This window comes from Eulemur rufifrons, chromosome 19 (genome assembly GCF_041146395.1).
Source record: "Eulemur rufifrons isolate Redbay chromosome 19, OSU_ERuf_1, whole genome shotgun sequence".
NCBI lineage: Eukaryota > Metazoa > Chordata > Mammalia > Primates > Lemuridae > Eulemur > Eulemur rufifrons.
The window spans coordinates 102,381,653-102,394,204 of record NC_091001.1 but is presented as its reverse complement, the minus strand read 5'-3'; positions in this window follow the sequence as shown (position 1 = coordinate 102,394,204).

Genomic DNA, 12,552 nt, shown 5'->3' with positions numbered 1-12,552 from the left:
TTTGAAGCTATGGATAATAATCTTTTTTTTCACGAGTCCTAGAAAATTCTTCTGTATTATGTCTTCAAATATTGCCTCTGTTCCTAGTCTCTCTTTATTTTCTTTCTATAACTTCGACAAAACTGTATTACACATTTTCATTCTATCCACCACATTTCTTAATCTCTCTTTTAAAATTTCAATCTTCTTGTCTTTCTTTGCAGCATTCTGGATTACTTCATCTGACTCATCCCTTCAGTTCATTACTTCTCTTTTTTGTTGTGTTTAATGTGCTGCCAAATTCATCTCTAAATCTTCATTTCAGTTATAATAATTTTCATTTTTAGACATTCGATAGCATTATTTCCCAAGTCTGTCACTTTTATAGTTTTGTTTTCTCTTCTGAAATTTTCAAGTTTATGTTTATTTCTTTAGACATAATAAGTACAGTGACTTTATCATCCATGTTTGATAATTCCCATATCTGAAATGTTTAGATCAGTGCTGCTGATTCTCACTCACGGTACCTGTACCTGTATCTTTAGTGCTACTCATTGTCCTTGAAAAAATTATTTACAGAGGCCACCCAAGCCCTTTTATAAAGGTATCTTCCTCTGAAGAGCATTTGCATTTTTTTTTCCTGTGGTCACTTAGGGTACTATCAGTCCCTAACAATTTTAGACCTAATTGATGGTTTAAGCTTTCGTGGATTGCTTTGGTGAAATCATTTGCACTTCTGCATCGGGGACAGTGCTTAATTTACAGCCTTCCAGGGAAAGGTTTTCTTTTTTTTCTTTTATACATTCCTTCTTTTGCTCAGAGTTAAGGCAATGCTCCTGTTCCATGGGATAGCTGGGATAGCTTGGATAACAGTGCAAATTCACGCATACCCTTACCTTGAGTGTGTAGTCTTTCAGAATCTAGCTTATTGTGGAACCTGTGTGGGTGTCTATCAAAACCCAGATTTTGTGCAGACTTTAACTTCTGTTTCTATTCTATATAGTTAAATTTCATCCAGAATTTTTAGTTGTTCTTAAAGAAGTATTGGTCTATGTAACCTACTAGCCTGTCATGTCCAGAAGCTGACATTCTCTCAAATAATATTTTTGAAAAAGAAAACACAGAAAAGCTTTTCTCTGTCACCTCTCACTTTATTCAGAATACTTTACATGAAATAATATTGATATGCCAAGTGTTATTAATTTGCATAGTGGAAAACTACTCTAAATGTTTAGAGTCTTTGATTAGTGTGTTTTCACTAATAAGATGTATCTACTCTCTGAATTCTCAGCAGATGTTGAAGAGTTAAAACTGTTGCATTTCAAAAGAAATGAATCCATTTACTATGAAGAACTATAAAATTATTCTTTTGATCATTGTATTATGATTTAACTCAGACATCCTCGTTGTTTGTGCAAGTTCCCCAAACCCCTGAAAGATGATACATATCCCTCTGGCAGGAAACCAATACTCTAGATTGGGCACTGCATTATTTAACCACCTGATAAGTAATTTACACATGAGAATATTATGCAGAAACCTTTTCAATTAACTTTTGTTGATAGAGAAATTAAATATAGTAGTCAGTGAAAAAAAATGTTAATACATTACTTGACTTATCAGGCAGAAATAACGTTATTTAAAATAATATCTATCCTAGAAAATGAATACATTAAAGGGAAACATTGTAAATAATAACTACAAATATGAAAATTAAATATTTAATATTATTTTAATTTTAGAAGAAATTTCAAATTTTTCTATGTACACTATTTTAGCTTACTCCGAGAAGTATCTGCTGATATGGTAAAGGAGCCACAGGCTCTAAATTCTGAAAGATTTTGATTCAAATCCTGGGCTCATCAGGCTTTAGGCATGTCACTTAAGTTTTCTGAAGTCTGATTTTCTTATCTATAAATTAGGAATAAGAATATCTTGCAGTGTTGTTACAAGGATTAAAGGTGATGTATGTAAAATATGTCAGGTAAATGGTAGTTATTACTCTAGAAAGAACTTCTCTAGTGAGTTTAATCATGTGTCCTATTTTATCCTTATAATTGATGAGCCATGGTCTTAGAGATTTGTGAGAATGTGGTATTATTTTAAAAAGAAAATAATCCCTCTTTAGTTTTTTATACATATATACGTGCTTGAAAATTAATTAATGGACACAGTAATATAGGTTATGGCAGAATTAATTGTGTTGGCTTTAGCAAATCATATCTAATCAGCTGAGGGCAGGCTGTTTACTAGAATATATGTGTCTGCAGAGAACTGTACAGAAGCTTCCTGGAGAATTTGTGGTAGGATTTTCTTTTTCCTTTGTGCCTTCTTTGTAGACATTCTAGCTTTCCTGATACTAATTCCTAATTACCATTGACTGTATTTGTCAAAAATCATGATGCACTTACCTAAGGGCTCTTTGATACTTATCATTTTGACTACTGAGTAAGGGTGTGCAGGAGAACCTGGCCCTGGTTCACAAGCTGGAGGGCCCTCTTCTCCCTGTGAAGATGGAACTCATTTCCTAGGGTGTACAGGAGACCATCTGCCAGAACAGCTAAATCAGCTCCATCTACCCTGGCCATCAGTAGGGTGGTAGACATCTTGGCTTTCAAGTTATTAATTAACTAATTAATATGTCAGCCTAATATGTTGTGAGTAATTGACATATGACAGCCATATGCCAGATGTTAACAGGATGCAGAGAAGTTTCAAACAGACTCCTTCCTTCAGTGCACTGGGTCTGGTACTCGAGCACCCACACCTAGCCTTTGAATCCCCTCCTACCTACCTCTACTTCTCTGATTTGATTTGCAGCAGAGAAACAGAAATAAATATTCCTGAGGTAGCCAGGGATTCAGTTATGAATGCCTTTCTAATCCATTCACACCACCCAAAACACTTACACAGGATTATCCATCACAAGTCATTCTACAATCTTAATCACACAGCCTGCTGAAGGAAGCCCGGTACTTAATACATTTTTCCTAAATGGAAAACAGCTGTGACAAATTAATCCGTTCACCAGAAATATATTAGAAAAAGACATCCTCCTATTCCTCATATAGGAATATCTACCTCCTCATATAGATATTTTCTTAACTGTCAGTCTGTTCAACTATGAATAATATCTTCCTCTATGCTTACCTGTGTCTATGTGTGCAGCTGGTTCACTTGGCCCCTTCTATTTCTCTGTGAGATACAGTAGGGACAAAATGTTTCCTGGACCAAAGACTAGCAAGATTTAAATGATAAACACATATTTTAATTTTAAAAAGTCACTCAGAAGGCAGTAAAGTCAGCAAAACAGAACACATAATTATAAGACCCACTTAAAGAGATACAGCCAGAGCATAAATCTCCTGCTTAAGGATTCACCGAATGCAGATTTTACTGTTAATATCACCAAACATTCAGTCTGAGAATTCACTTCCTGTCTCTGAATCTATAATAAGTAATCAAGATTCTGATTATAACTTGGTTGCCCAGATGGATTTCCTTATTGGGATTCACTTTGCTACCAAAAGGAAAGTTTGCTGTTCTTTTGTTGGTTTTTCATTATTAACAGAAATTTTGACAAATTCAAACATCTAAGTCTTCAAAGCTAAGGCTTAGCCATCAAATAATTGTGATTTCACTAAAGAAATGCCATGCTGGCTGTCTCTCTTTCATGGGCTCCCTGACCCCACCCAGGTCCCTTCATAATACTCAATGTCTCTGTGCCTTCTATATATCCCGTGGCTTGGTCATTTGCAAGGTGGTTTTATTTACAAATTTATATTTTTCCTTTCTGTTCAGTAATCCTCATAGACTATTTTCTTTATATAAAACAGAATCCATCCCAGATATTTTAAGGAAAGAGGAACAGAAAACAGTAAAGTAGGTACCTATAAAATAATGCGAAGGACTGGAAGAATGGGATAGGTTATAGAAACAGAAATGACTCCAAAAATATTAAAGAACTGACCTGATAGGGGAAGCTACTACTTCTGCCACAATCAGGAAGGCGGAAAACTTGGAGGCTGTCAATGAAAATGCAAGTTATAACACATGGCATCACGTGTCATGCTATAATCCAGGGATCAGGAAACTGGGATCAGATGCCAAGACCATTGCAGCCTCCTCTCAACACATATCAGGAGGTGAGTGGGCATGGAATCATTGTAGAGTCTGCCCCAATTACCTCTTATTATTTAAACAAAACAAAATAAAAAGCAACTCTTCTTCTATGACCTTTCTCGTCAGCAGAAAATAACCAAAAACAGTAGGAAGAGGGCCTCTTTCTCAATTCTCCCCTCAACTCACTTTAGGGGCATCCCTAAAGTGGTGGAAACTGGTTTTTATCTATGATGTAGCCAATGCAGTTTTTTGGTTTTTGTTTTTGTTTTCAACTGCCCAGCCAATGCAAGATACTGATAAAATGGGCACTCTAGATGTAGGTAGGAAAGAAAACTGAATACCAATTGACCATATCCAAGACATTTTATGTTTCTTTTGTCTCCTATGTCCCCTGAAACTTAATATAAGTTTACGCAAGATACCCTATGTTGCACACTGCGTACTGTTTGCATGCAATCTCTTAATGAAGGTGTATGCATGCATTTGCAGATGCGATCCACATTGTGCCCTGGAGCTGGTTGCAAGTTATTAAAGTTAGTGTAACATACTGCATGAGATTCCGTGTAGTACTATACCCAGGATACTACAACTAATGATTAAATGTTCAATAAGTGTATCATTGAATGTCCCTGTGTCATATATAAAGAAAAAGCAACACAAACTTCCATCGAAAAGAAGGGCACACTTATGTAACTTCTTATACCCCATATTTACATTAATGAGATACAGACCCCCAAATATGCTGTTCGTTTCCTTTCTACCTCACTACATACTTTTCTTATTATAGGCACTTTTTTGTAGCTTCAGTTATTTCATCCAAAATATCCAAATACAGTTATCTTTCTCTTTTCCAATTCACAAAGAAAAACCTACAGTGAAAAAATACGTGTTCAGAGAAGAATGAAAAATATACATCCAAGCTTTCTCCAAAAAGGCCTCAGTGACTTTTGCAACATCCCCAACTTCATTTATCTATAGGATGGCTCTTGATAGCTTTGTGTGAGTTTTTTAAAGTTCAGCCAAGCCAGCTGCATGATCAACACAAAGACAATAGCTCCCACACACGGGGTTACATGGATTAAAGAACCCGATCCATCAGTAAATCTGCCAGATGGCAGTGGAAGAAAGCTTGTAACTCTCTCACTTTCATTTCAACAGCAGCAAACAATGTTCGATGTTTAAAATAAACTCTTCCAGATGAGCTAAAGATAAACTCTGAGGTGGGTGGACTTGAGCTTGCTAGGCTGCAGCTCTGAAGTGTTTGATTACATTAACACAAAACCCCTGGGTAGAACCCGCTTCTGTCAACAGAATGCCTAGACTCAAACACCTACTACATGAAGCCATTTCCTGTGCTTTCATGGCTTGGTGGCAGAAACTTGCTTTGCTTTTTTCACAAACTAATAATGATTATATATTTCTCTGTGCTCAGCATTTCCTCAAACCATGTGCACAACTTCAAGCTATACCTAAACTGCCAACATGTATGTAGATCTGCACAGATAAAAGCTTTTGAATCTGTTTACAACTTACAGTTCTACTTACTCATTGACCCTACTACTCTAATAGTAGCAAAGAAAAAAAGTTGGGGAGGGCCTATTGATAATTTAGAACCAATTCCATTCTGCCAATAGCTAGATAATGATCTAGATCCATGGAGTATGCCAAAGGAAAGAAAAGAAAGAAAAGCACAAGTACTTTTCTTAAGTCTGATTTTACAAAGGACGGTAGAAACCTTTTTTGTTGTGGTTGTTTTTAATAGACTCTACAACTCACAACTTAGGGCAGACCAGGATATAATACATTAAATGCAACATGGCAACTTCTAAAGATAAAATGACATACTGAAAAATAATTGTATTAAATATTCAGGAACTCACCTATGTAACACAATTAGCAGGAGCTTTTCAAATGAAGGAGATAGAAAAAAAGTTGATGATAAATCTACATCTTAAGGTCTGACTGAAAAAACACTTCAGGACCAAATATATCAAAGTATCAATTAAATATATTGGTGTGTTAAAAAAAAGTTTCAAATTTAGATTGGAAGTCTTTGGAAAAATGTGATTAATTACACAGAATACATTTATTGTTAATCTCTCTAAACTCTTCTGATATGTCAATGATAGCTCTGGTTTATAAGTCTTCTTATTTGGAATGGATTGGTTACATAAAGAAGTTGATTAAAGCAGGAAATTCTAAAGATGAATCATATGAACCACAAAATTGTTATATGACCTTAAAATATATAACATGTTTATTCACTTGCCCATCTTCTGGCATAAGGCTAGGGGGTTAATTGGCATCTTTGTTGTTCTCTGAACATGGATCTACTTGGAATTTCACTTTACATTATACAGGCATACTTCATTTTATTGTGCTTTGCTTTATTATGCTTCACAGATAATTGCATTTTTTACAAATGGAAGGTTTGTGGCAACCCTGCATTGAGCCAGTCTATTAGCACCATTTTTCCAACACCTTCTACTCATTTCATGTCTGTGTCACTATTTCAAATTTTTTCATTGTTATTATATCTATAATTATGATCTGTGATCTGTGATGTTGCTATAGTAATTCTTTTGTGGCACCATGAGTCATGCCCATGTAAGATGGCAAACTTAATTGATAAATGTGTGCACTCTGTTCCACCAATCAGCCATTCCCCCATCTCTCTCCCTCTCCTTGGGCCCCACCTATTTCCTCAGACATAAAATTGAAATTAGGTCAATTAACAAGCCGATAATGACCACTAAGTGTTCAAGTAAGAGTCTAACCTCTCCCCACTTTAAATCAAAAGTTAGAAATGATTAAGCTCAGTGAGGAAGGCATATTGAAAACTGAGATAGGCTGAAAGCTAGACCCTTGCACCAAACAGCCAAGTTGTGAATGCAAAGGAAAAGTTCTTGAAGGAAATTAAAAGTGCAACTCCAGTAAACACACAAATGATAAGCAAGTGAAATAGCCTCACTGCTGACATGAGAAGGTTTTACTGATCTGCATAGAAACCAGCCACAACATTCCCTTAAACAAAAGCCTAATCCAGAGCAAAACCCTAACTCTCTTCAATTCTATAAAGACTGAGGGCAGTGAGAAAGCCACAGAAGAAAAGTCTGAAGCAAGCAAAGTTTGGTTCATGGAATTTAAGTGCAAAATTAAGCAGCAGGTGCTGATATATAGGTTGGTGCAAAAGTAACTGCGGTTTCAGACGTGAATTTTAAATCATTATAACTAGGCTCAAACACATCTTTACTAATCAAAATAGGAACAATTACAATCAACACATTGTTGCCAACGAGAAATAAGTTTGTCTATTTCTGTAGCATAAAAATCCGTGCTTTGGGATTCCACAAACTCTCGGAAAGCAGTTTCTGCACCCTGTTGGTTGTGGAAGCGTTTTCTCTGCAAAAAGTCGTTGAGATGCTTGAAGAAGTGGTAGTATGTTGGCGAGAGATCAGGTGAATGTAGCAGATGAGGCAAATGTTCATTAGCAGTTCCTGGGCCAAATGTGTTGTTGCAGTTGTGAGTTGTCTCTGCTGCTTAACGACCTGTTTTGAACTTGAATTATAAAACTGCTCAAATTTGCTTTTTGTCTAACATCATTTCCATAGTCTAAAATAAATATAAAATAAACAGCAAGTAATAAAGTCATTAGCAAAAAAAAAACCATAAAGTGAGAAATGTGCATTAAAATGATGTATAACATAATCACATTTACTTAAGAATGCATTCGAATATCAGAAGGCAAATTTCAACAATGCTAAAACTGCAATTACTTTTGCACCAACCTAAATAGAAGCCACAGCAAGTTGTCCAGGTCTAGTTAAGATAACTGATGAAGGTGGCTATACTAAACAACAGATATTGTAGACAAAACAGTCTTCCATTGGAAGAACAGTCCATCTAGGACTTTTATAGCTAGAGAGGAGAAGTCAATGCCTGGCTTCAAAGCTTCAAAAATAGGCTGACTCTTGTTAAGGGCTAATGCATCTGGTGACTTTAATTAGAAACCAATGCTCATTTGCCATCTTGAGAATCCTAGGGCCCTTAAGAATCAAGCTAAATTTACTTGGCCTGGGCCCTATAAATGGAACAACAAAACCTGAATGACAGCATGGTTTACTGAGTATTTTTAAGCCCACAATTGAGACCTACTACTCAGAAAAAAAACATTCCTTTCAAAACATTACTGCTAAATGACAATGCACATAGTCACACCCAAGAGCTCTGATGGAAATGTGCCAGGAGATTAATGTTTTAGCGCCTGCTAACACATTCTGCAGCCCATGGATCAAGAAGTAATTTTAACTTCCATGCCTTATTATTTAACACATTAACTGCCATGTGAGTTGTATTTAACTCATGCTAGTTTTGAGCCCAGGGCCTCATGAAGCATATGTAACTGTAGCTAGTTCATGAAAATCTTACTTATTAATGTTCTTATTGTTACAATTAATACTGACAATTTAATTGCACATAACTGATGCATAGAAAACAAAATAAATTTTTCATTAAATTAGAAAGGATCATTTTGTTTTCAAAGTTTTCATTCTATTTTCATAAAACACCATGGCCCCAAGGGAAAAAAATTTTTTTTTTTCCTAGTGTGGCAGTCGATGTGTTAAGAAATACATTTCATAAGGCTATAACTGCCATACTTACGGATTTCTCTGATGTATCTGAGCAAAATAAATTGAAAATTTTCTGGAAAGTATTCCTCATTCTAGATGCCATTAAGAATATTTGTGATTCCTGGGAAAAGGTCAAAATATCAACATTAACAGAATTTTGGAAAAAATTGAATCCAACATTCATGGGTGACTTTGAGGAGTTCAAAACTACAGTAGAGGAAGCAACTGCAGATGTGGTAGAAATAGCAAGAGAACTAGAAATGGAGACTAAGGATGTGACTAAATTGTTGCAATCTTTTGATAAACTTTAACAGATGAGGAATTGCTTCTTATGGATGAGCAAAGATAGCAGTTTCTTGAGATGGAATTTAATCCTGGTGAAGATGCTATCAAGAGTGTTGAAATGACAACACAGGATTTAGAATAGTACATAAACTGAGTTGATAAAGCAGTAGCAGGATTTGAGAGGACTGGCTCCAACTTTGAAGTAAGTTTTACTATGGTAAAATGCTATCAAACAGCATCACATGCTACAGAGAAATCTTTCGTGAGAGGAAGAGTCAACTGATGTGGCCAAATTCATTGTTGTCTTACTGCAAGAAATGGCCACAGCCACCCCAACCTTCAGCAACCACCATCCTAATAAGTCAGCAGCCAATAATTTCGAGGCAAGACCCTTCACCAGCAAAAAGATTATGACTCGCTGAAGGCTCAGATGATTGTTAGCCATTTTTAGCAATAGAATATTTTTTAATTAGGATATGTGTTTTTTTTTTAGACATAATGCTATTGTACACCTAATAGACTACAGTATAGTGCAAATATAATTTTTTTTATACTCTGGGAAACCAAAAAATTTGTGTGACTCACTTTATTGTGATATATGCTTTATTGTGGTGGTCTGGAACAGAACCAGCAGTATCTCAGAGGTACGCCTGTATTCAAATAGTATAGTCCATGACTTCCACCTCTTGTGTCTTTAAAATGGACTCAAAGTTTAAAGTTACTTGCAAAGTCTATTTAGACTCCTTTTACATTTTTGTGATTATTTATCTTTAGTATTTGACAGTTGTCTTGAAACGTTATTCAACAATAAATTTCTAATGTTTTGCATTCAATTTTTGCAAAGCACTCAACTTACCTTTTATAGAAATTCTCTTTGTACTCATATTTCATTGGTTTGTAATATGATTAACAATCTGCATTATGACTAATATCAAGCACAGATGACACATGCACACACGAGTTGTGTTTTCCCTGTTGCCTCCTGCATCCCAAGAGCCTAGCATAATGCCTGGCACATAATGGGCACTCAGTAAATATTTGTTAAGTGAATAAATGAATGGAACACAACTCAGGAGGGAGCAGAAGGGCTGTTTGTGTGCTAGAGGGGAGCATATCAGCCTAGAAGATTCACATGCTATGAGCATTAGTATATTTTTCAAAAAGCATGGAGAATCAGTTATTATAGCAAATCTGCTAGATGGTGGATGCTTAAAAGTGCTTCCACTGTTACTTTGATTAAATATCTGTCTCAGTAAAAACTCTTCCTTATTGTCTGCATAAAACTGAGCACTACATTTAAGTCTCCTCTAGGAATAAACTACCTTCCTCCATGTTAACCTGTAACTAATTCAACTTCCCATTGTCCAGAGGTTTGTGAAACATCTGAAGCTGTCTGTGGGGGCCAAGCTCCTGAAGGGTGATTAGTAACATGTTCTCTCCTCAGTGATCCTTAGGACATTTGGAATCAATTAAATATTCAAATATAGATTCTCTCAGATCTTTGGCCAGGCCCAGCAGGTTTGTCAGGGGAAAGAGTTGAAGGCAGATAACTGCTATTCCTCACACCAGAATCTGTAGCTGGAGATAGATTTTAAAAATATACTCTCTAGACTTCCTGGGTCTGCAAGCAAATAGTCACACAAGATTAGAAATAATATGGAAAAACAATAGCAGCTCTATAGAGCAATAAGAGTTATAGCATACAGGACAACTATTCTTATACATATCTTAAAGACAAATCAGTGAGTGCACTGGGTTTGGAAGACTATGCTAGTCATATAATTACAACAGTATAGCCTGCGCTAGCTAGGAGTGGTTTTTATAATTTTAAAGGCTTGTAAAATAAGCCACTATGTAAGAATATGTAATACAGATTGTACACGGCCCCCCAAAATTTAAATATTTACAATCTGACCTTTTACATGAAGTTTGCTGATCCTTGGTTTAGAGTTTTTTCCCCAGCATATATACTCACCCGATCATTAATACTAATTACTATTACCATTAATAGTAATGATTAGGTGCACTGAGGAAGGAGAAATGGATGTGTGCCCATGTGTGCCAGGCACTTTGCTAGATCCTTTAACTATCTGTCACTTCCATTCACTGAGCAATCCTTTAAAGTAGGCATTTATAGCTCAATAATGCAGCCAAGAAAACAATAACTCAGAGAGGTTAAGTAACTTGCCAAAGTCACAGGGGGGTTAAGTAGTGGAACTGTTAATCAAACTCAGTGTGATGGTGTGTTTAAGCTGTGAAACCCCTTTTCCAATTAAATGCTATTTAGAACCCCACTATATACAATAGTTACTCTGAGTGAAGTTGAGGCAGAAGGCCCAGCAATCTCACCCCTTTTTGGAACAAGATGCTTGAAATAGAAGTCAATTTTTTAAAAAATTAAGCCAAGAACCAGCATGGAAAATGGATTTTCAATTCACTTTTTCCATTATCTGGCACACTGCTGAGGATGAGAGCAAGTATCAAGGTAACAGGATTGCCTTTTACTTCTTTGTCCCATGAAATGGTTAAAAGTGCATCAACAAAAGGGAGAAAGAGGGAGAGAAGCAAAGGGCTTAAACAATCTTCAAAATCTAACTAGTCATACTGGAGCTGTTTTCCTTGATTCCATCAGACCCAGTGGTGAGAAGGACATCTTCCAAATGGCAGCTCATTTTGCCTTAATAGTTGGTGTTTCCAGATAAGTTTTTAGTGTTCCATCAAGATAAATTAATATATCCTATTTTATTATGGTGCCACAAACAAGAACTCTGAAAGGCTCAACTCTTACAGAAGGTCCAAATCCCCTGAAAAGCATCAGGTATCAAAATGAGGCCAGAAAAGATGGTATTAAATGAAAAAAGGGGGCTCCTTTTTAATGAAGTTGAGGTGTAGGACAGATTTATTAGCTTCCATTTTTCCAAGTTGCATTCTGTGTATTTCCTGCCCATATTTCTAAATTCAGCAGGTCTCTTTGTAGGATTACTTTTTAAAAATACAATGTTTCAAAGAACATGATGCAGCTATACCCACTACACCTGCAGAGGCACACCTGTGATGATACAAACAGTAAGTGTTTCTCCTATTCACAAGGTAGTGCTCTAACAGAAAACAGACCTTCCGTATGATCTGCCAAGATCCTGCTATTCTCAAAAAGAACTGATACTGGTAACTAGATATTATAAATGGTCTTAAAAATAACCAATTAAGCATTAGCCCTGACCAAAATAGTTATTAACCTCAGTGTAGTTGTCTATCCTTTAGTGTCATAATTCCTCTTTCCAATATTAGATGGAAAGACAAATAATTGAAATTATTAAGTAGATACTTTTGATGCAATAACACAGATGCCTATTCCTATTTGGGCTCAATTATTTTTATGCACACCATTCACTCATTATTTATTCAATTTTTACAAACATTGTCAGGCACTACACTCGACTCTTGAGGGAGGAAAACTAATAAATCTCTTTTCCTTAGAGAATTCCTATTCTAATAATCTAACTGGACCTGTGAAGAGATAACTAGTGCACTAAAC